Raw genomic sequence first — 22436 nt, 5'->3', positions numbered from 1 at the left:
GCAGATGAAGAAATGCCCTCATGCATTCATTTGTACTTTGTATATTGTGGGAATGAATCTCCAGAGAATTTGGATTTATTAAGGGGTCTTTGCAAAAGAGTTCCCACTGACACCCCACCAGGACAAGCTGGACATTTATTTTCTTTAAAATTGCTGGTCTTGGCGGCAAAACAGCAGTTTCTTTATGTGCTGGTTAAGGGGAAATAAACAGTCCAAACTCACCCCCCCCCCCACCAGTTTGGGAATGTTTTAAGGCAATATTCAAAAGAGCGCCTGTGAGATTTAGGTATGTAGACAACATTCTATACCACTAGGTGGCAGCATGACTTTATTTGGCAGTACCATGGTTTTACAGCGATATATTGCTTTTTGGCAACAGAATACTAGAGAAATATATTTGGTTCTTTTATGGGGAATAAACACTACAGAAATGCAATAAATAAGTAAAACAACATTTACTGTGCACTGTATTTTTTTTGCTAAGTATAGCTCTATCATCTCACTGTTTCCGCCAAAATTGGAACAAAAAGGGCTGAATATAGTGGTCAGGAACACGAGTGCATTTCTTTACAAGTGGTTAAAAAGTTGTGACTCTTGGATTTTAGGGGATGGTCCTTATGGAATGTATGATCTACCAGAAATGCTTTCTGTGCAGTCCCCTTCAGAACATGAGGACGTTTTCTGGGAGCACAACATATGGCAGCGTGTGGTCCTAATACACTGTAATTTACTTATTATTTATTTCTTACTCTCTTCCTACTCGCTAAGGGATAGAGGTATTCACCTGCTTTCCTGTTGAGTCTGTGCACAGTCTACCTCAGTGACTTGAACTGTACAATTACATATTAAGTTCTGGACGTGTTATTCCCCCACATTTTGAAATGGCCTGCCTGATAAGGGTTAGGAAGGCTCCCTCCCTCTCCTGGCTTCCTGCAAACTGTGCAAAACTGAATTCTTCAGAAGACTTTTTTTCTACGCAGGTTATAAGGCTGCACTGTGATGAAATAGTTCAGAGAGATGCTTTGGGGAAAGGATAGGGCCTCTACTACTGTGTAATGTCTGCTCCTACTGAGTAACTTCTGCATCGTTTCACGTGCCGTGTTTAAATGCTTCTGCTTTGTTTCAGGTTTGTTTCAGCTCTGTTTCAGATTTCTGCAGTCCAAATCCGATTGCATTGCTTATTGGATATTCCATCCTGTTGATCGCTGTTGACCTACACTATATAATGAGTCTCAGTGAGAAAGGCAGACTAGACGGACGTGGCACAAGGATTTCATAATCTTCTGTTTGAACTACTGTAAGATGCTGTGCACTGGGCTGCCCTTCAAGACTCAGAAACTACAGTTGGTCCAGAATGCAGCTCCCCACTTGTTTTCAGGGGCTTGACGGGAAAATGTCTTGCCCGTTCTTACACAGCAACACTGGATGCTTTCAGGTTCAGTTCAAGGTGCTGGTTATGACCTCTAAAGCCCTTCACAGACTGGAACCCACATACTGAAGGACCATCTCCTCCATGTGTTCCCCCATGTGCCGACTACGGTCATCAGGCTGCCACGTGCTGGATGTTCCCCTACTCAGTGTGGCCCATGGGGTACGGGCCTGAGCTTGGGCTTTCTTCACTGTGGCTCCCATGCTGTGGAATGGGCTGCCTGAAGAGGGGAGGGGAGGCCCCTCCTTGGACATCTCCAGGAGGCGCAGCAAGGCCTGCTTGATTGCCAGGGCTTTTGAAGGGATATGAACAGCAGGCTTCTTTGAACGGGGTGCGAAAGAGGTATTTGGGGATTTTTGTTTGATTTTAATCTATGAAGTTTTAATTATTATTTGTAAGCTGTCTTGAGTCAAGAGGAAAGATGGGGTATAAGTATTTTAATAAATAATAAAATAAATAGAAGTCTACATTGAACACAGAAGTTCTGCCTCTTCTTCCCTGAAAGCTGTACTCAGATTTCCTCTAGTATTAAATGTTTGGCACCCCCTCCCCAGCACATCTATGGGTTTAATTTTTAATTTGTGACCCTGATTGCTAAATGAAAGTGCTGAAGTTTGATTATTCAATGTGATGGTGACTGAGACAAAGCACTCTCCTGTGGGCCTTTGCACTTGCAGAGCATAACGTGTCATTCATTCTTAAGATAGTACAGCAACCCACTGTAGTCTGTACTGAGGTCTACATTGTGCATGCTGTGATACAAGCGCATCAACACAGATATCCAGGTTTCCTGACAGTTTGTGCTGTGTATGGTGCATTTTTGCCCTGGTTTGAGTAGGTGTGCCAAGAATGGGACACTTATATCCAGTTACAAATAGTTGTGTGGAGGCTTTTTCTCTTAATGGGCTGTGTGCTATTGATATGTAAGTTGATGGTTATTTTTTTATAATTATACATTCTGTCAGCTGCTGAAAGATAAGGGGGGAATATGTTTTAAATAGAACTATTAATCAGTCCAACCCACAATTACTTACTAGTTATATTTGCATTTTGACTTTCGTCCAAGGACCTCATTTTTGTGTTTCAGGCTCACAATAGCCCTGTGAAGGACAGCCTGAGAGAGGGTGACAATTGCCCAAGGCTATGTCGTGAACTTTAGAACTGAGTGGTCATTAGAAAGGGGGCCTTTTTTAAAGGATCCAAAATCAACACACTGACAAACACTGTAAAATAATCGCATTGTATTGTGCTGTTGGTTTAGCCGTGCACATTGGTATTACCCAGGGCTGCCTGCAGCCCAATATTTGGCTGGTCGTTTTAAATTAATATGTGATCCATCAACTCTGCCATGTTTGGCAGCGTGCAGTTCTGTTCTAAACCCATTTTCTCTGTTATTCTTTTCCTTTCAGACACTGATTGAATAAAACAGGATGTAAAACTTCTGTGCAGGAAGTTTAGGACTGCTGCTTGAACTCTTTAATCTAGACTTACCATTTGCCCAGTGACAGCAAGAAATTTCCCACCCCTGCTCTCAGTCCCCAGTTCCCCACCCTCAATAATGTGAGGAGTTGGTGATAACCAGGGTGGGGGTAGAATGGCACTGATGCTCATGCTCTAGGAAGTTCCTCCAACTTCTATGGTAACACAATAGAGATTGTGGGATTCCTAGCACATCACCTGGAAGTAAGTCACTGTAAAGGTTCTCTCTCCTCCCCAGTCCAGTCCAGGAATGGTAGGAGAAAGAATTTTTCACTGGAACAATGAAATTACACAAAAACCCAGGAGAGTTAGGCTCTGTTGATTTACAGACACAGCCACCAGAACCTTTCCCACTATAGTCCCCTTCCAGTCCAAGAGCAAGGTTCAAACTCTTAACTGGCCTCTGGGACTTTATACAAGAATACTCTTAGCAAGGTAGCATACTTTGGTGAGCAGTTCAGGCAACTAGAGTTAGCTTGGAGTCAGTTACACATCAAGCAGACACGTTTAATAAACAAGAATAAGGTTTATTCAGTACAGAGCTTGTACTCAGAATGATAAGAATTCAAAACAAGAAAACCTATGGCTCTTGGCCCTGACTAGACATTAGAGATATGCATAATTACCAGGAGGATCCATAGTCAAGAATGTCCAAGTATGCAGTCCAACAAGATCCCACGGGATCTTCAGCAGAAATCCCATCTTTGTGCAAGTATGCAGCCATGTGCTCAGCTGCACCAAAGAATCCTTTGTTCTGTCCCAGGCCACATGGCAGAGACAGCATACAGGGCAACAGAGAATACAGCAAGAACAGAAGAGAGAGAGCAAGCGAAAAAGTGAGCTCCTCTCCAATGGTCAGACAATTAAAAACCCCAATCACATTATGACCAGCCATGGCCAGTAGCCAATCCAATGAGGAAGGGGTTGTCCACTTTTTGGGGTTGTCATGGTAATGGGTGAGAGATAGGCTAAGTCTGGGAACCATTCTCTGCAGTAAGATGATCCCCAGGGTCCAACCCACCTTGGTCCTACGTGCCTGTTTGCTCGTCGGCTAGGGCATCTGCTCTTCTGCCAGCGAGTGAAGGAATGTTTATTGCAGGGCTATTGGCCAAATGGTCAGCCATCTGGCTTGCATAGGAAATCAGAACAACAGGGGGTCAGCAAGATACATTCCAAGGGAGAAACATGAAACCTATAGAACATTCAAAGGGAGACATGGAGCCCACAGAAATTAATATTTCTATACAGTCACATCCATTGACCCTCCACTGAGAACTTACATCACATCTTTCATGCCATTCTAGAAATTTAATCTATGGTAAGGACCAAAGAGATGGGTGGAAATTGCTAAAGCATCACCTAGAAGTGATGTCACATTCCTCTGAAAGTCCCCCTTTCCCAAGTACTGCCCCCCAAATCTCCCAGCATTTGCTGGCAATCCTAACTTTGCCTTTGTTTCAGCTAGAATCTTTGCTGTTTTGGTAGACATGTTCCTGCACTCCAAACTTTTGCTAGATTCTCTTAGCGTCTGTCCTGGAAGCAGTCTTGACTTGCGGTTCTCTCTGCTTCTTGACTCTTGTTCTCAAGGAGTCCTGTTTCTGTTCTAATCTCAACAGATATGGGACAGTACCCTCTGCCAGTCTGGGACATTAGGCTAGCCCAGCCAAAAAGCTTCTCTAAACCATTAAAAAAATCCCAAATACGTTATAATTTGGATACGACTCCTTTCTAGTTTTCCTCTAAAAATAGAGGTTTATACAGAGGAATGGTGCTAAGGTGGCTCAAGTGGTTAAGACACTGAACTGCAGGCTGTGGAAGGTCGGTAGTTCAGCAGTTCGAGACCCAGGTGCCGCAAGACGGGGTGAGCTCCCGTCTCTAGTTCCAGCTCCTGCCAACCTAGCAGTTTGAAAGCAAGAAATTGTAAGTAGATAAATAGGTACCACTTCGGTGGGAAGGTAACAGCGTTCCGTGCGCCTTGGTGTTTAATCATGCTGGCCACATGACCATGGAAACGTCTTTGGACAGCGCTGGCTCTTCGGCTTTGAAACGGAGACGAGCACCGCAACCCTAGAGTCGGATTCGACTGGCTTTCGAGCAAGGGAACCTTTACCTTTACAGAGGAATGCCCCAGTAACTCTCACACAGGTGTGCTACCTAAGACCACAGCATAACCCTGATGTATGATCAGATTGTGTGGCACTTCTGTACAAAGTATCTATGTGCTGTTGCAGCAAGTTTCAAAACTAGGTGGTAACTGACAAGTTCACATCAGAATAAATTTCTCTCTTAAACCCGTTTCTCAGAGGGCAGATTGTATTTTGTGATCAGACTGTAATTTATTTGCTTTCAGCCATGTGTACTCCAGTATTAGAGCAGGCTAGTGCTGTCTGATAGATGAGGGACTGTGTCAGATGAATGTCTTAAGGAAGGACCTGTATGCTGGTGTGTGGTCCCTTCCAAAACTGGGTGGGCCAATTGAAGGGGTAGGTGGCATGTCAGAATAACCAGTATGTGAAGGAAATGGCAGGCAGACATTTTTGGAACGGAAGGGATCCTTAGAGATACTTTACAGAAAGGGAAATGATTTTTTTTTGTTGTTCAGTCACACAGTCGAGTCCGACACTTCACGACCCTATGGATCAGATCACGCCAGGCCTTCCTGTCTTCCGCGGTCCTCTGAAGTTTGCTCAATTTCATGTTCGTTGCATCTATGACACTGTCTAACCATCTCATCCTTTGCCGTCCCCGGCTTCTTTGACCTTCAGTCTTTCCCAGCATCAGGGAAATGATAGGGGTGAACAATTGCCAGTAATCCAAATGCAAACCATGCACAGATGTATGTAGGGATGTGCACTCAGATATAGCCAGTCTGAATACATGCCTGAAAAAATACCCTATTGGTATTCTGGGGTGTATTCAGGTATCTGGCACAATATTTGGGATGCCTGGGAATGGTGGTATCCGGGTCCTTTATAGCTCTGGAAATATTTGGGGATATCCATGCCTGGCATTTTAAGGATGTCAGGCCCATGTTATTGTTTCAGCATCTTCCCTGGGCAATGGGATAGAGGGGGGAGGGATGCATCTTGCCCAACTGGGGAAGGAAGCTCCAAGCTGGCATCAGTCTCATCCATCCTGGGGAAGGGGATTCCCAGCCAGTGTGAGACTCACCCAGCCCAGGCAAGGTGGCTCACAGCTGGTATGAGTCTCACCTAGCCTGGAAAGGTGGCTCCCTGCTGTTGCGAGCCAAGCACAGGGCTAGGTAGAGCTGTGGGTTCGGCTGGCTCCTCCTCCCTTTGTCCTTCCCTCTCTCCTTTGTGGGGTCAGGGGGGCCCTCTCTCAAGGCTGTTCTTTCCTCCCAATCCACACCCCTGCAAATAGGATGAGATGGGGCCCCTGGTTCATGGGACAGTAGAATTTGGTCCAATTTGCTTGAGATCCTTTTGCGGAGATCAGTAGTGGGCAGGCAGCTCCAGCCTCCCTGCAATTTTGGTGTTATCTGGTTGAAAAAAAGCCATGCCAGCTCTCTGAAAAAGTCTCCCATAGAGAATAATGGAACCCAAAGAATTCCAGAATCTGGGGGAAATCCAAACTTGAATCTCAAGATGCTTATCGGGGGACCCAAATACCATGAAATATCAGCATTTATGCCCATCCAAAAATCCAGATCTAAAAAATACCTTTTTTGCCAGGTGCTCATCCTAAGATTTATGCAATAAAACAATTAGCCAGGGTTTCCCTGTTGTTGTGAGACTCTTTATGTGTGCCAGTGTCTGGGCTGCAGAAACTTGTACGGGTTATTAATCAACATGCCAATTATCAGTAAGGTTTAGCTGTAATTTTCATTTATTTTCTTATACTAGCTCTTTGACTTCTGACAAAGTTTGACCCTATAATTATAACGTACTTAAAAGATACAGTTTACTATTTTGGGGGGAATTGTGGCCAGGGTCCTCCTGGGCTTTCTATCTGGTTCCAGATCTGGTCAGGGCCTCCCTGCTCCTCCTCCACCCCCAAATCAACTACTTGCCAAGTCTTGATCACATCAGTCTGTTAGTAAGTAAAAGCAGGGACACTTTCAGCTGATTTCACAGATGTGGATTTCATCCTGCGTAGGTTAAGGCTTTAAGTAGCAGTACAGACAACTCATTCATTACAAAACATCTTGATTTGCCTGCAGTGACAATACTAAATGGAGAAAGTGGTCTTGTGTGAAAAGGTGTGTCCCTGTCACTGGAGGTGAAGCAGTCGCAATCAGCAACAGGACCTTTTTGGTGATGGCTCTGTGTGGCCTTGGAGACCCTCTCCAGGGATCTTTCTGAGAGTCACTTTGAGCAATACATGTGAAAATTAAAAATATTAATATTTAAAATTTGGGGGGAGATGCTGCAATCAGGAAGGAGAAAACTGCAGAAAGTGTGAAAATCTTGCATATGATTTTAAGGAGAGTTTAGCATGTCCCATAAAACCTGTCTGGTTTGCCACTCTTTTTTGCTTTTTGTCTAGGGTTTTCCTAACTCAGTGAGCTTGATCTCTTGAAACCCTTCCTTTGGCAGGAGGAAACTGCTTCCTTTGGGGGAAAAGAAGGACTCCTCTCTCAGTAGAAGGGAGACACTGGAGCCCTCCTAATATCTCTTTTGAAGACTGAGGTATCAACATGAACTTTTGTATGCATATTTGGAAGTCGACTGTACGTTTTAGGCTCGACCACCAGCTTTGTCCAGTGAAGGAAGAAGGATGCAATTTATTTTGCATGTGAGATTTGCTTTGAAGAATGAACACTGATGTTCGCTTTCACAGACACTGCAGTCTAATATCTCAAGTGATGCCTCGTGAGTGTTGTGTTTTATGAAATGTTTATTAAGGCATGTATGTGCACGACCAAACATTGGCTGCAGTAGCAGTACTGGCAGCATCATTTCCCTTGTAATTTCCCTGTTGCTCATGGGAGAGACTCTTTGTGCACTTAGGCCCTTTTCACATTCCTAATGTGTGTCTATTATGTGACTCTTTGCCCCTCATCATTTTTCTCTTCTTTGTTATAAACACTGGTAAATGCAGAGCCATGTGGTAAGATCTGGCATTTATTGTGACCTAGAGAACTTTTAGCTCCTGCAGTGAAAAGGCAAAGAAATGCAAGTGACATTTCTGACAACTTTCAGAATACAAAGGAGGTCATAAATGGAAGGAAAAGAGAGCAACATATACATGCCTTATTCTGTCTCGTACACGAAAAGTACATTGCTAGAAGGCCTTATCAGGTGCATCTGACTGAGTCTTGTTTATGTAGAGAATTATTACTTTCCCAAATACCTGTTCAGTTCTTTGGGTCCCTAGGTGTGAAAATAAACAGCCTTTTAAAACTATTGTTTGGACTGAATTTTTTAAAAAAACTCCACCAATTTATCTTTTCCTTGTTCATACCTCATTTATAATCTGCTTTCTTCCCCCTCAGTATCCCTATATCAGGGAGATATTTATCTAGCTAAAAAGAAGGGGGGAAATTAGCGTATTATGAACTGGACCGATGTTCTATTATGGAGCCCTCACAGAAAATCACAAACAAATATGAAAAATGAAAAAAAATATCCAGGGCTTTAATGCAATAAATTATCACTGTAGTTTCTTTTTTAAGGAAATGAGGTTCTTTTTCATGGGCAGATACTTTCAGCCAAAGGGCTTGAGCTGTGAGTTTTGACACAGCAGATAAAACGAATTGTTAGAGGTGATAAATCCTCCCATGGAGAATGCACGGTTATTCTGCTCCTCACATCTCCGCCTTTTATCAGGAGAACACTAAAGCTGCCCGGAGCTCCTGCAGACGCCTGAAGCAGAGGCCTAAAAAGATGTGCTTAATGTTGTCTAAATCATAAAGTACTGAGAGAGCTGCAAATCTTGCCACCTCAACCTGTTCCCATAAATACATAAGACCGGGCTTAAAAGTTGAGTCATTTCCTTTGCATTTTCAGGGCTGTTGAGCTGTTCAGAGTTTAAAAGTATCAACCGTTAATCCGGTCCAGTCAAGTGCACAGTGAATTAGAAAAGAGTCCATAAAATGCCAGAAGTTTCAGAGGTGGAGCAGAGCTTTAAGTACAAAAGACTGATGGGGAGAAAACAGATATACCCTCGACTCCAGGAATGTGTGCTGCTGGCTTGTAAGTGATACAAAACAAGGAATGAGGGTATCTTGGATCGACTTCTCTTCCTGTGAGAGTGTGCAAGTTTCTCCAACACAGAGGGCTCCTCATCAGGAGGACTGAGGGTCCAGACCCTGTGAAATGCTGCCATCAGTCTAGCCAGGTGCATTTTAAAAAGTTAGTAGCAGCTATACAACAAATTTAAAGTCCAGTGGCACCTTTAAGACCAACAAAGGTTTATTCAAGGTATGAGCTTTCGTGTGCAGGCACACTTTATCAAATACGTTAGAATGGCAGGCAAGGTTTAAACTTATAGCCAGAGAATGAACAGCAAATTAACATGCAACTTGATGATGATGATCAAGATATGCAAAGTGACACTAAATAACAAGTTAAGGTTGTAAAGCAATGAATATATCAGACTAGCAGATAAATGTCTAAAGGTGTCTTTCCTAATTATGGGAAGTGCCTGGGAATCTTCATTCTCTCCTGTCAAGCATGGAGGGCACTTAATACTACCTCCCCCTCCCCAAAAAATGCTGTTATGTCAGCAGATATCCTAATATCCCTTGCATACATACAGTATTCTAATATACTATTCTGAAAAAGAAATCCACTAAAATACAGTAAAATGCAGAGCATGTATAGTCCTTCTTGTTCAGAATACATATGTGAGGACTGAATGAGTTAGCATATGTAATGAGATAAAAAACCAATATCCCTGTTGAGTCCTGGGGAGGTTTCTGTTCCAAGTGTTGTAATAACTGGTAATTCAGCAATTTCCCTTTCCATTCTGTTTCTGAAGTATAGTTGTGCATAACTTGAACATTTTTACATGCAAACCAGTTGCATGAAAAGAAACTATTGTCCTACCAACCATTTTGTTCTGTGATGGAGGACCTTGCTTAAACCTGAGGATAGATAATAGAGCAGAGGTCCCCAGCATGGTGCTGCCCGCTGAGACCTTTCCTGGCCACCGTAGCTCCGTACTTTATTTACATGTGCATAAATGTTAATAGCAACATGATTTGAATATAGGTTTGCAAGGACCTTTGCATGAATGTGGTGATCCAGTTGCTGGATAGGTTGTCCTTTGATCGTGATTATATCAGCATTCTTCATTGCACAAGAGTGAAAAAGGCAAAGGTAAAAAATTTAGGGTGTGCTGAAGTTTATAATCCGTAAACAGAACTGTGCTTATATATGTTCCAGTCCAGCAGAGCTGCAGTGGCTCAAGTGGTTAAGACGCTGAACTGCAGGCTGTGGAAGGTCAGTAGTTCAGCAGTTCGAGACCTGAGTGTGCCACATGACGGAGTGAGCTCCCGTCTCTAGTTCCAGGTCCTGCCAACCTAGCAGTTCGAAAGCAAGAAATTGCAAGTAGATAAATAGGTACCACTTTGGTGGGAAGGTAACAGCGTTCCGTGCACCTTGGTGTTTAGTCATGCTGGCCACATGACCACGGAAACGTCTTCGGGCAGCGCTGGCTCTTTGGCTTTGAAATGGAGATGAGCACCGCAACCCTAGAGTCGGATTCGACTGGCTTTCAAGTAAGGGAAACCTTTACCTTTACCTATGTTCCAGTCTAGCGAGTGGGCAAGCTGCTGCAACCTTTACCTTTACCTTTACCTATGTTCTAGTCTAGCGAGTGGGCAAGCTGCTGAACATGTATAGGGACTGTGTGGATGTGTGTGGTGCTGCACTTGATCTGGCTGCACATGGTCCCTGTCAGAGAGTTGGAGAGAACACTGCCCAGCTGTTGAGGACAAGAGGAAGGACTGGGAAGGGATGTCGTCCTCCCACTCTTCCCTTCCTGTGGAACATCATATTACCATGACTACCAATTGTCTCATAGTGCTGTGCATACACAGCTGTGGTTGCTACATACATGCACAATTGGATTCGAGCAATAAACGGAGTATCTGGGCCAGCATTCTCATTGCATTTGGCTTCATGTCACTGTTCAGGTACTAATATTTTCAAATGTTTTCTACAAACAGTAGGAGAGCAGCTAAAAATGTTTCCTGGGCACACCACTTTCTCTTCCTTGAGTTGCAAGTCTAGAATTTTTACTTACACAGCAGCTTGAGGTTTTTTTAAAAAATAAGATTTTCAAAATATAAGATTCTGAATTGTGTTTATTAACTCAATGTGCTGGTCAATCGGTCAGTTTTATAGTTTTTGGATATTTATAACCCGTAACTCTTCTCCTCTTCTCTGTCCCCTCCCCCACCCCAACTGGGAGCAGTTTTGGTCAGGACTCTGGCTGGGCTTGTCCAGCACTGGTTAAAACTGGAGCTCGGTCCAAATCATCCCCTCTAGCGTGAAGTCTCCAGGGAGTCTGCTTCATTTCTGCACAGAAAATAAAAAAGCTTTTATGGCATGCTGTGGCTCAACAAATCCTGTGCGAGCAGTAATTTCCCTGATGTTGCAATGGGCCATTGTTGCCAGCTGTTGCTGATAAAGTCTCTGCAACAAGGCAGTTCAAAGCTCTGGGCGCCACCTGACGCCAGGCATCTCAAAACAAATATTTCTCCCTTGGACAGAAGAACTCATGCAGGGGGTAGAAGAAGCCAAAAAAAAAAAAAAAGCACAAGCTGAGAGTCAGACTCAGATCAGAATCGCATGTGCCTTGTAATGTGCGGGAAGTTTGACATGCAGTTATATATCATCCTTCCTGTATGGCCACCACAGGATTTAGAAACCTGATACAAGTGTCTTTAGAACTGCCTTTTTGTGTTTTTCTTGCTGACACACCAACAGTAGGAGAGCAGCTAAAAAGTTCTTCAAGCAGCACATTCAGTCTTGGGCCAAATCGCGGCTGTAATATTAGCCATCTCCTGGCCGTGGTTGGGAGACATGTGCTGCTGAGGGGTGTGCTTTCTTCCCCCTCCCCTCTCTGCAAAGTCTACCTTTCTCTCATCGGCTTGGGTCCTGCCTAGAATTTCCATGGGCACCAAAGGAGTGCTGATTTTGCATCAATTCCTCCCTCCTGAGGAATCTCTGATTTCTCCAGACTATTCTTTGGGTTCCCTGTCCTGAAGGAACAGCACTGGGGGGGGCATTTGGGGCTGCTTCAGGAGAAGGAATCTGTAAACCCCCCCCCCCAATTGTATGCAGGGAAATTCTAGGTGGAAGCCCAGCAACCATTCATGACTTTTTTGGGGGTGGGTGGGTCATGTGCCAACTGTACCTCCCTTGATTAGACTTTTTTTCCCCACCCCGGCAATTTTCTGTCTTTTTTTTTGCCAAGGCCCTCCCTGGCCCCAGGCAGGCAGGGGTGGGGAGAGGCGGGGGGGGAGCAACTTACCCTCCCTCTTCTCCTGCCTCCTCCTGGCTGAATGAGGGCTGGAAGCGGGGCGGCCGGAAGCAGGGGGCGGGGCTTCATCGTGTGCCCCGCCCCCAACCCTCACCCGGGGGAACTGCGTTCCCCCGCGTTCCCCCCGAAATGACCTCTGACTGCACCCCATGAGAAGCCAGAAACGCAAACCCATTGTGTGTAACAGCCACATCCATCACTGAGACTCAAAATGATCCACCGCACAATCTCTCTTTGCTACAACTTCATTTCTTCCTCCTCCCCTGTAACTTCGGGTTACAAAAGTGTCTGTAAAATGTCTGTATACTTCATATGCATCTGAAGAAGTGAGATCTGACTGATGAAAGCTTATGCTGAGATCCTTTTGTTAGTCTTTATGGTGCCGCTAAACTTCCATAATTATTCCCCTATCCCTAGTTACCATTAATTTTTTTTTTGTATTTTGTGTTTGTGTGTCTGTATGTGTGTGTGCCTGGAAGTCATGGCTGACTTCTGGCAACCCCTAGTGGGACGCGGATGTTTCAGAGAGGTGGCTTGCCACTGCCTGCCTCTGCGTCCTGGCCCTGGTATTCCGTGGAGGTCTCCCATCCAAGTACTTGCCAGGGTCGGCCCTGCTTAGCTTCTCAGATCTGGTGAGATTGGGCTTTCCTGGGCTATTCAGGTCAGGTCATTAGCATTAGTTATTGTACATACATTTGCCCTCATATCTGCCATGGTTAGCCTTTAAACCAGGTTTTGGAACCAAGGACAGCTTCAGTGCAGACATAATGCTGAACTATAGTTATTACTAATAGAGAAGGGAGGGGATTCTGGTGGGTGAAGGAGAGTTTGAATTCAGAGCATGCCCCTGATCTCTTAGCTACAGTTAGGAGGACGCTAACATTACATCTACAACACCTTTAGTAGTTTCAGGTGGGTGGCTGTGTTAGTCTGCAGTTGAAGGGCAAGGCTCAAGTCCACAAGCACATTAGAGATCAACGAGATTTCCAGGATATAAACTTTTGGGAGTCAAATCTCCCTTCGTCAGTTATGAAGGGGCCTGTCAGATACATCGGACAAAGGGAGCTTCGGCTCTATGGCTGTGATCACACACACTAAATAATCCAACTTCAAGGCACTTTCCAACTGGATTTTGCCAGTTCAATTGGAAAGTGCATCGAAAGTGGATTACTTAGTATGTGTGATCGCACTCTCAAACGCTTATATCCTTGAAATCTTGTTGATCTTTGAGGTACTACTGTACTTGGATCTTGCTCAACATCCCTCAATACTAAGTAGAAAGGGCTTAAAATCTGTGTCCTGGAACTAACAGTTGCATGATTTAACATTTTCAAAGTCACACCCACTTGATATTCTTGCATGGCGCCACACCGGCTCACTGGTTTAGCAGAAAGCCAAGGGAATAATGACTTCGGCCCTTTTAAATGGGGACAAAACCTGCCGGATAATGGAGAAGGCAGCACAGTTGTGCTTGAATTAGTCTGACACACTTTTGCTTTCACAAGAGTTATGTTTTCAAGTATAGCTGCCCTGCTGTCTCCTGTTGAAATGCACAGCCTCTGCTGACTATGAAATTAACAGCCCCTTTGTTGGTTTCATCTTAAAAATAAGGCTCATTTCTAGAACAAAGTGGTGGTATTGTGATGAAGGCCTCTCAGCACACAGAAATCGTTGCAGTATTTTTAAATGCTCGAGTGTAGGCTGGCAATGGTCTCTCTAACTCTTTTCGGAAGTTAAACTGTATTACTCCTTAAGATAAAGAGAACATGCCTGTTCTATCCTGAGCATATCTGTTCAGCAGTAAATCCCATGTCATTCCATGGGGCTTACTTTCACGCAGCCTAAATGTGTTCCCCCCCCCACACTGATGGCTCAGAAGATCTAGAGATGCCAGAAACCCCTTTCCATTCCTTGGCAGGGCAGCAGGTGCTTCTGGCACAGACAAAGCAAGGCCTTTTCTTTACCTGCTTCGTCATTTCTGGAAATGAATGTCTGGCTTCTTCGTGCAACTACCTCTACACAGCTCTTAAGGCCTCGGTATAAATGAAGCCTCTTGTGCTTGGAGATCAAAGGCATCTCCTGCCACCATCTGACAATGAGAGTGGGCTTGGCTCTCTGACTGGAGCTGGGATGATTAACAAACAACGGGGCTTATCTCCCGAAGTCGTCAGTCAGCGAGAGGTTGCACCTGGGTAACGAGAATTTCTACAAACGGCAGGGAGGACAAAGAACACTTGGTCCTTAAGCAAGAAGCAGAGAGGAAAGAGCACAAAGGGGATTCATTGTATGGAGATGGAAGCTGTGGATTTTTTATCTTCCTCTTTTTTTGCCCATCAAGTTGCGGCCGGCTTATGGAGACCCTGAAGGGTTTTCAAGGCAAGAGACATTCAGAGGTGGTTTGCCATTGCCTGCCTCTGCATAGTGACCCTGGTATTCCTTGGAGGTCTCCCATCTACATACTGACCAGCGCCAATCCTGTTTAGCTTCTGAGATCTGATGAGATCATGCTAGCCTGGGCTAACCAGGTCAGGGTGATTCTTGTCTATGGCTAATTAAAACAGACACCTGAATCTATAGAGGCAAAAGGTGGATTAAAACAAACTTCCACCTCCATGATTCCATTTTGGACGGCATTCACATATTAAGAGCCCAGGCTGATAGACTCTCCATGCACAAAGTAGTGCTAATGACCCAGGGACTTTCACGTCCTCCTTAGTGGTGAGTTGTGACTGCAGCACAGGCTCTGTTTGTCATGAATTAATTAGTGATATATAGAAGACAAAGCCCTTTTTGTGATGCACTTTTGAACAGGCATCAACAGATCTAATTGTGCCTGCTTTGTAGAGAAAAGGACCTCAGGCTACCTGTGAGAAGAATGCTTAGCAGCATCGTGCATTCTGCCCCATAAACTTCCCACTGCACTGTGGTTTGGATGTGCTATGAAACAGCAGAACTCTCATTTTGTTGATTCTTATTTAATCCTAAACCTTCATGCAGCTGAAGTCAGACTCTGCCTGTCTCTAAAGCCCTCTGCATGGACTGTTTAGGCAGGCCTGATCTGAATGTAAGGCTGGTGAGGCAAAAGAGTTTACCCATGCAACTTTACATGCCCCTGTTATCTCATTTAAACTGGCCAAAGCAACTACATATGCTTAGCACGCAACACACAGGCTACAGCTCCTTGGTGTGCTAACTAAGGGCCAAATTACATGTTACGTAGGACATTAGTCAGGTCATGGAAGCCCAACTCTCAGTCATGCTTTCATGTGGGGACTAACCTTTAAAAACCTCTCTACTTCTCATGGTTCTAAATGGGGGAGAGGGCTTCAGGCTTTCCTTCTGTGCCCTTTTCATGAGTAGAAATGGATGCAGGGGGCTGTTTGCCCCTTCCTTGGGCTCTACATGTCCATCCCAGAACACATGGAGCCCAAGGAAGGGACAAACAGCCACCCCAGGGACATTTCCGCTGACAAAAATGACATGGGAGGGAAGCCTGAAGTCTCTCCTTCCCTCTCTCCTTACAGGGTTTGGAGCCATGCAAAGTGATGGAGAAGTTTTAAAATATTGGCTCCTACATGAAAGTGTGACTGAGGGTCAGGCACCCCTGACCCAGCTTGTGTCACATGTAATGTGTCTTTTGGCCCTAAGGATGAATAGTGGCTTTGCACAGGAAGCAGATCCATATGAGTTATATGCTGGGTACAAGTTCTTTTGCCTTGCTAGCATCATGTTTAATACAGGACTATTATTCATACTTAGAAGGAGAGGAATCTCAGTCTGTTTCTTACTTTCTCCATACCTCAGGAAGACATTCCCCACCTCTCTCTCTCCAAGCCAGAGAGAGGGCTTTGGGGGAGGAGGGGTCTTCTCTCCTTTGCTGTGGTTTGGAAAAATTCAGAAGCATCTGGAATAGTCTCTTGCTTTTCTTTACCTTCTCCATAAGTAGTCCAGCACAGGAGAACCTGGGTCAGCTTTTTCTGATGCAGCACAAGGGAGAAATATCTCTGCCTCTCTCTCGAGACCTCACGTGTGCTCTCTCCCTGGGGCCATCTAGGATATTCAGAGGATTCCAAGGAAAAGGAGTGTGTGAGTGTGTGTGTGTTAACTGAGATCTGGATAAGTCAAGGAACATAGACTTGCCTCTCACTGTTGTTAACCTTTTCCATATTTTATAGAAATAGACCTGCCTCTTCCCAGAGAGCAAAGAGCAGAGGGATTAAGGGAGGAGAGTGGCACAAAGAGAGGCTGGCCAGTGTTTGTGAGCACATACCCAGGTACCTTGGTCACATATGTTATGGACTTATTGTAAATTATCACTCAATATTTATTCACCTAGGATGCAAAGAGGGACAGGGCTCGTGGGACTTCAAAAGTTGTGCAGAGGAGGCAATTTTGGCAGGTTCCCTTTTTTTGCATGACCATAAAAGGTACACTTGTGGTATTTCTTTGTGTGGCAGAATTTTGGGGTTCAGTGGAGACCAGAGAATTTCTGTCTTTCCTATTATGTGCCTCAGAGCGGAGAGGCCAAGACATTAGCCTGGAAAGGCTTTGGTTCTATTCCAGGAGGCTTTGCAATGAATGGCTATTTTCCTGCATTGTAACTCTGATATCGGGCTTGGTGGAGCCTTGAGGAATGTTTTCATTGTTGGTGATAGGGTGTCCCATAAAGTCTAAACTTCCATAGATTAAGGTCATGCATGTCTCCTGTTATTCAGAGATGCTTGACCTGCCCCGATAATCAAGGTTGAGAATAGTTTCTGATGCTTTTAGGGGACAGGATCGGCATATTGTCACATGTATGGCATTCTTTATTGATACCCACCTTAGTTATGCATAGCAACAAAAATGAATAAAAGGTGGTAAAATTAATGGGTAGGGGCTGCCTTTCTGACCAGGCTGTTTGGGCCTTTCCGTTGGAAAACCCAGAGATCTCTGATATAGGTGTACACTGTCTTGTTATCTCCTCTGAGCAAAAGTTTCTTTCCTTTCTGCATTGTCTAGTTGAAGGACCAATAAAGTAGACTTTAGTGTAAGCTGCTGTCTGTGTCTCTTGCCCAGTGAGGCCGGACCCTCGCTGGTCCACACCTGGCCCAGATACCAAGGAATAAAGGGGCTTTCCCCCCCTGACACTTTGCAGATGCACATTAATTGTGACTTGTGTGAGTCACAAGCATGACTCAGCCCTGAGTAACAGAACATGGGATGCTCATAAGGGACAATGTTCCTATGAGGAGGTCTGTTGTATGTATTGCAACCACACTCCCACAATAAAATTAAGGATTCTCTTGGAAGTGACATCAAAATTAACCGCCCTGCATTAGGGCAGAAACCAGTATAACAAAATAATTCTTCCTACTTATTTAACAATTTCTTCCAAGAAAACATCAGCGGAAGAGACTCCACAGATGCCCCAGAGAGCTGGTTTCATTGCTGAATTATTCTGACAGTTATCTACACCTTTTTTCCCTTTCAAAAACAAATCCTATTTTCTATCTTCCTGCAACTGATTATCCCATGGTTCTTTCCCAAAAAGTGTAATGTCCCCTGTGTGTGTAACATATGTTAGAGTTTAAACCAGTAGGTTATTAACTACAGGGGATACGAAACAAATACAAAAATATTTCTGAGAGATTTTGAGGTAGATAGAAAGCAATAGACTAAAACTCAGTAAATGAACTGATATCTGTTTTTGCAAATCCACAGTAGACTCATTCACAGTGAAAGTAAGGGCCAAACTAGATGTGGTGTTTGCCATGAATTGGGCCAGACTTCCCTGACCTGACTTATCCAATGTTGCATCAAGGAATGAATATTTGGGGCCTGATTTGGCTTGGGGCTCCCCTCTACACCAGCTGCAGGTAGGGCATGTGAAGTCTCACAATGGGGCAAATAGGCCCCAAGGCAGAATAGGCCCCAGAGTGCTTGGCAATGTTAGTTTCCCATTATAACGTCTGTCTGTAAGTTGGTCAGGGAAACCAATCTAACTCATGGCAGACAATGCATCTGGTTTGGCCCCAAGATGCTAGCACTGGACACTGGCTTTCCAGATGTTGCTGAAAAGCCAGCTGCTGGGCATTGCAATGATAACTATGGAAAGGGAATGAAGTCTGTAGGACCCTTATCAAGATCAAACGAATGACTGATATCTGCAAAGCTGCAGAACTAGAATTCCCATCCCGGGGCCAGAGACCAAGGGCTAGTCCTTGCAGGTCCTTTTCTGCAGAAGATCCATTTGTGAACCACATTTATGGTACATATGAAGCCATTTTTACACCAAGACAGATCATCAGTCTACTCCATCATGGCTGCTCTCATGTCCTTAAGGGTAGTTTTAAGGATGTTTTCATATATGAAGCTTGAAGTGGAACCAATTTTACCTGTATTAGAAATGAAAATGTAAAACCTACTCAGTCCAAAATGTCCCTCTTCTGCTTTCTCTTACAAAAGAACAACTATCAGACATACATATTGGAAGAGAGGTTAAATGTAGGCCTTGCCCCCACAAGGAGAGAAGGCTACATGGTACAGCCTGATCTCGTCAAGTCTCGGAAAATAAGCAAGGTTAGTACTGGGAAAAGAGACCTCCAGGGACGACTTTGCAGAGGAAGGCAATGGCAAACCATCTCTGCTTCTTGCTTGCCTTGAAAGCCCCTTGCTGGTGTCACCATAAGTCAGCTGTGACCTGCGGACACTTCACACGCACACACGCACACTCCCCCAACAAACAAAGGAAAAAACTCTGTGCAACTTTAAACAAATTTTGGAACATCCAGTGTTTTAACTACCCCACTGCACAAACAGCTGGTATGTTCAAAACACTCTGTTCTATCATAAAGTAGTTTTGAAATAATGTCTCTAGTCAAGTGCTCTTAAGATTTATTAACTTTTCTTCCCTAGTGCACGGAGTGAGTGATTGTAAGCCTGAAACTGCCGGCAAATATTTTAGTATGCAGTTGGAATACTTTCTTTGTTATTATTATTTCAAACTATTGTAAATCACCCCTATCACTCAGTTTAGGACCTTGGAAAGGTCGTCTCGCTTTTTCTGTCTTAAAAATAATGTCACAGTTTCTAATTTAATGCACCATTAAAAATACAATTTGAAAAATATACTTGCATATTTCAGAGTGGTGTTGGTTTTGTTTGTTTTTTTGCCAGTAAAGCAATAGATATACATGGGATACAAGATTTGCAAACATCCAAGTGGAGGGAGAGGACTTTCAACAATCGTAAGTAATATCTAGAGTAATGATGTGCTAAACGGCAAGTAAACACTTAAGAATTAACACTCACACTATTGCATCAGCTGAGATCCTTTTGCACCACTGCAGCTTCACTGTAACTTGGAAAATGTGGGTTTACATTTTTCCACCTCAGTTTGCTCTCTTCCCCTTGAAATGAGCTGATTCAGCCAGTGCAGAGGAGCAGGGGAAAGTACTTGCCTGCTGTTAACTGAGCGGCAGTCTGCGGAGGAGGAATCCATGTCCTTACTAGAGGGTGTCGGAGGCAGTGAAAAGCTGGGTCTGTGCTCTGCTGGTAAGCAGTTGCTGGCTAACCAGCAATGCCCTGCTGTACCTCTGCTGGGACCACAGCGTTGTGGGCTGGCCAGGGAGCCCCATGGGGATGATGGCCCAGCCTCCCTTGCCTTCTAGTGCTGCCTCTCCCCATCTCCTGTGCACTGGTCAAGTACTGCTTCTTAGCTCACCTGACCAGTCTCCCCAGTGGATGGCACCTGATGTTCTAGTTTAGGCTGTCATCTGATGCCTACTCATTTGGCAGCGTCCTGCCTATAGAATGGCGAGCAGCTTAGAGTAATTGTGCATCCAATCAGGATGCCTGGAAAGTAAACAGAGCACTGCAGGGGGTGTCTATTGTTCCTAAAGGAATAGATCCCACTCATATCATATGCAAAATTTTTACCTTTATTTAAAGTGGGAGGTTCTTGTGTTAAATCCATGAAAAATGCCTATGGAATGTGTCCGGGAAAGTCCTGTTCGTTGGCTGCATTTATCTGTGGCTTCTTGTGATAGCAAACAGTTCTTTTGGAGTTTGGGGCCCCAAATATCCCAATAGAGACTTTCTTGAATGGAAAAACTGCTGCCTGACAAGTAAAATGAAGGAAAAACAGGACTGCTGACTTTGTCCCCACCACAGTTTCCCTACTCCAAATCCCGCCCCCCATCAGTTCCCCCCCAGCTTTGAGGGACTCTGTAGCTGCTTGAGCCTGGAAGTGGCTTTCTCAGTCTTAAAAGGGCCATTGGAGAAATATTATATGCATTGCTCTCTCTAAGTATTTGAAGGGCTGTCACATACAGGAGGGCAGGGAGCTGTTCCTGTTGGCAGCAGAGGACAGGACTCGCAAGGATGGGTTTAAATTAAGGGCAGGAAGGTACCGGCTGGACATTAAAAGAAAAACTTTTTGACAGTAAGAGTTGTGCAACAGTGGAATCAACTGCCTAGGGAGTTGGTGAGCTTCCCCTCACTGGCAGTCTCTAAGCAGCAGCTGGCTGGACAAACACTTGTCAGGGATGCTCTAGGCTGATCCTGCATTGAGAAGGGGGTTGGACCAGATGGCCTGTATGGCCCCTTCCAACTCTGTGATTCTGTGATCTGTTTGTTTTGTTACTTATACTCCACTTTCCTCCCCAGTGGGGACCCAAAGCAGCTTTCATTCTCCCCTCCTTTTTTCCTAGTCACAACAACCCTGTGAGGTAGGTTAAGCTGAGAGTCTGTGATGGCCCACAGTCACCCCGTAAGTTTTCATGGCAGAGAGGATTCAGACCTGGGTTTCCCAGGGCCTAGTCTGCACTCTAACCACTGCACTACAATGGCTCTCATTTGTGTCTTAAAAATAATGTTTTTACATTTGGCCCTGATATCCTAATCTGTCATCTGCAATCATTCTGTATTGTCAGCAATGGAGGGGGGGGGAGAAAGAGAGCAAGCGAGCGAGAGAGAAATGAAACTCCTTTTTACATTTCTAGGACAGAGTGAATAGCTTATCCTAGACATTGCATCACATTCTTGCACAGGTGAATGCAAACAGTGAACCTGGCACTAATCCCAAAGCAGAAGCACTAGCTGAGAATTCTTCCACCAATTCCATTCAGTGTACCCATTAAAGGCCTGGGGGTGAGGGACCATAGCAAACACTTGTGAGACTTACCTTTCACACCCAGTCTTCTCCTGCGGTTCCACCCCCCCTTCAGTTCTTGAGTCCAGCTACAGCTGCAGCAGCATCTGGATAGAGGAACTGCAGAGTCTTCCTGATGTGTGGAACTGAGTGGGGAAGTCCTTAGTCACCCTCAGACATTTATGAGCTGGAGAAGAGAGGCAGGAAAGGAAGGGGGAGGGAGGAAGTTTGAGGATTTTGGAAAGCTGTACCCATTCCTGGCAAGAGTCTTGGGGAAAATCCCTGCCCTGGTGTTTTGTTGGGTGAGGTTTGGTTGTAGTTGCTTTCTCTTTATTTACACTGTTGAGTTGCAGCCTGCTGTATGCTTGCAAGTTGCTCTGGTCCTGGTTGTTTTCCTGGCTGAGTTTTGTGCCTCAAAGTTCTTCATCTGCTTTAGAGATAAGAGCAGTGAAGAAACTGTGGCAACAGGAGTGGCAGGAACAGCCCCCACCTGTGGTGTAGATGGGAGGTGATTACTCTGGAGGAGCACCAATGTTTTTGGCTGACTGCACTGAGTGACTCCCGCTGTTGTTCCACTCACTGCACTTCTAACAAGCAGGGAGAATGCTCATCAGGGCCAGATTCCCATAGAAGGAGAAAGTATTACAATGCAGAAGGTATTTATTTTATGTACAAAAAGAGGGACACAGGCATTCTTACAGGGCAACATATCCCAACCACACAATCTGGGGGTGGGGGGGGGAGAGATCCCACCAAGTGCTCCATCTCACCCCTCTGCTATGGCTGTCTGCTTCTCTCTCTGCATGTCCGATTTCTCACTTGGCACTTACCCCTGGTTTTCGTCGGAGTTTTCTGCCCCGGATCATTTTTGTCAATTTCACATGTCTCCTTTCCCAGTCTTGCACACTGTCCTGCCTGTAATTTGACCCTAAAAGCATCTCT

The 22436-nt window shown here is 44.7% G+C and overlaps 1 protein-coding gene across 2 annotated transcripts in view; it reads right to left on the bottom strand.

The window, feature by feature from the left end:
* STEAP4 (STEAP4 metalloreductase) overlaps nucleotides 1-21631 on the bottom strand; it is a 35453-nt gene extending 13822 nt beyond the window's left edge. The window contains exon 1 of one of the 2 annotated variants that reach the window (XM_015424141.1): nucleotides 21528-21631. The gene's annotated coding sequence lies outside the window, so the exon portion shown is untranslated. Of the gene's footprint in view, nucleotides 1-19654; nucleotides 19715-21527 lie in introns of those variants that run through there. The other variant, XM_015424140.1, reaches the window with a different exon arrangement.
* Nucleotides 21632-22436: the final 805 nt, after the last annotated feature.

Source organism: Gekko japonicus, unplaced genomic scaffold (genome assembly GCF_001447785.1).
Source record: "Gekko japonicus isolate JY-2015 unplaced genomic scaffold, Gekko_japonicus_V1.1 scaffold1268, whole genome shotgun sequence".
Classification (NCBI taxonomy): domain Eukaryota; kingdom Metazoa; phylum Chordata; class Lepidosauria; order Squamata; family Gekkonidae; genus Gekko; species Gekko japonicus.
This window is presented reverse-complemented; position numbering and strand designations above follow the sequence as displayed.